The sequence below is a fragment of the Penaeus monodon genome, chromosome 38 (genome assembly GCF_015228065.2).
Source record: "Penaeus monodon isolate SGIC_2016 chromosome 38, NSTDA_Pmon_1, whole genome shotgun sequence".
NCBI lineage: Eukaryota > Metazoa > Arthropoda > Malacostraca > Decapoda > Penaeidae > Penaeus > Penaeus monodon.
The window spans coordinates 27,786,818-27,789,317 of NC_051423.1; the positions used below are offsets into that span (position 1 = coordinate 27,786,818).

A 2,500-nucleotide genomic window follows, 5' to 3' on the forward strand; every position below is an offset into this window, starting at 1 on the left:
ATTATATATATATATATATAATATTATATTATATATATAATATATATTATATATATTATATATATATATATATAATATATATATATATATATATATATATATTATTTATGTGTATATATGTGTGCATACACACACACACACACACACACACACACACACACACACACACACACACACACACACACCACACATATATATATATATATATATATATATATATATATATATATATATATATAATATATATATATATAATATATATATATATATATATATATAATATATATATATATATATGGTGTGTGTGTGTGTGTGTGTGTGTGTGTGTGTGTGTGTGTGTGTGTGTGTGTGTGTGTGTGTGTGTGTGTGTATACACACATATATATACATAAATATATATATATATATATATATATATATATATATATATATATATATACATATACATATATATATGTATGTATGTATATATACATATATATACATACATGAGACTTGTTCTGGTTGACAAAACAGTTACTATGAAATTTCTAAGTAAGGCATGTGTAGATGCATCTACATTTATGTGTATATACCAGGAACACACACACATATATAAAGAGAAAAAGAAAGGCACTTGTGTGTGGTATCTCCGCCTGCCCTTTTTGGCCTCCCTCCGCCTGCTCTTCTCGACGCACAAGTCATCCCTCCCTATCCTTGACCTCTCACCTTATCTTGCCTATTTATTTCCCCCTTACATATGCGCTCATGGTGCAGTACATACCGCCAGCTGTTTCAATGGAAAAAGTCCCAAATTCATGTAAGATGAAGCAATATCAAGTGTTGAAGTTCCCAGGGCTATCGGGTCTTCAATTTCCTCTCTTTGTTCATCTTTTTCTTGGCATTTTCTCGTTTCTCTGGCTTAGGATGAGACGTCGAGGCTTGGTAACGTTGCTCCTCGTCTTGTTTCGTGGTAGGTGGTGACATATTATTCTTTTCTAATATGTAATGAAAGTGAAACGTGACTTTAAGGAGGTTGTTCGGGTTAAAAATGTTATTAACAATGCGTCTGATTGTCTGTAATCATGTGTGTTGCATGAAGGATTCTTTACATCAAGCAATATTAGTGTTATCAACGGCACAGTGGGTTTAAGAGCACGAGTAATGAGCTAGTGTTCGAAAGTTCGAGCCCTTCTGTTGCCGCGAATGATTAGGACCGCAACTATTACTAACACACAGGGGCAGGGCGCAACACCTATAGAATCTTCAGGTCGATCTTATTTAATTATCTAGGCATTATGTGGTTTTATTATTCTTTTGCGAGACATCTCCTGCCCGTGGAAAATGTGGAATTGGGCGGTTTTGACACGAAACCTCGACAGTTCTTCGTTTTATGTAGATCAAGCTTGCTTCTCATATTGTGCGAGTCTAGTCCTCCTGGAAAATCATCTCTACCAAAGGATTGTTTCTAAATACTCATCTCTTAACGTTAAAAACATTTACAGGGAAACAAAGAAAAACACATACTATATACTTATCTGTATATATATAAAAGATTTTTATCTCCTCAGTTATGAGTTACCATCAACCCGCATTCCTCTGTTAGACCTCTTTTCGTTTTTCAGCATTTTGTTTCAAATAAGTGAACAGTGTGCAAGAGACATATTTAGTCTACTTAGCTTCCTTTGAAGTATTAAGCAAGCATGGACATTCATAACTGATAAGTTAATATTAAACTGACTTTCCTTCCACGTCTCAGGGTTCGCCGCCGCCGAGGAGCCGTCGCTGCCCTGCGTTCCGCGCGACTTCGGCTTCGGTTCCGTAGTGTGCGTGTGCAAACGCCACCTACTGCGACCGCTCCCGCCCCCACCCTGCCCGCCGTCGGGGAGGCACTCGTGTCACGTCGGACATCGAGGGCGCCAGGTTCCTCCGGACGCAGCTCTCTTTCTCGGGACAATCAGAATGGTGAGTCACATCTGTCATGTGAGTGCTTGCATATGCAAGTTTCTCCACTACGAATGAGTCTACACAAGGTGCCTGATATACGGGATTATTTTCACCGTGAGGAAGCGAGTGATTCCTGCCTTCCAGGCACGGGAAGCGACGTGGCCCGCTCGCGCTGGAGTCGACGGCCTTCCAGACGGTGATCGGCTGGGGAGGAGCCTTCACTGACGCCGCCGCCAGGAACATCCTCGACCTGTCGCCGGACGCGCAGGACCAACTCCTCAGGTGCTGATAGGACGCGTGCAAGGTTCCGCTCATGTTCCTTACCTCTCTCTCTTTCCCGCAAAAGCAAGATATGCGCGGCATCGGAGGGTTGAGACCACGTCTCAGGCGCTAATAAAGCGCTCGTGCATGCTGTTCCAACAGCCTTTCTTACTGTCTATACCATAATTTTCTTTCAATAACGTGCTTTTTACTATTACGATATTATCATTAATTTGCACTAATTTCTTTGTTCTCACATCTTAGAAAACTAATTACTGTGTTATGCTACTTTTAGCTAGGAATTCCATTATAT

The 2,500-nt window shown here is 39.8% G+C and overlaps 1 pseudogene; it reads left to right on the top strand.

Moving 5' to 3' along the window:
* The first annotated feature begins 732 nt into the window (after positions 1-732).
* LOC119596775 overlaps positions 733-2,500 on the top strand; it is a 68,579-nt pseudogene continuing 66,811 nt past the window's right edge.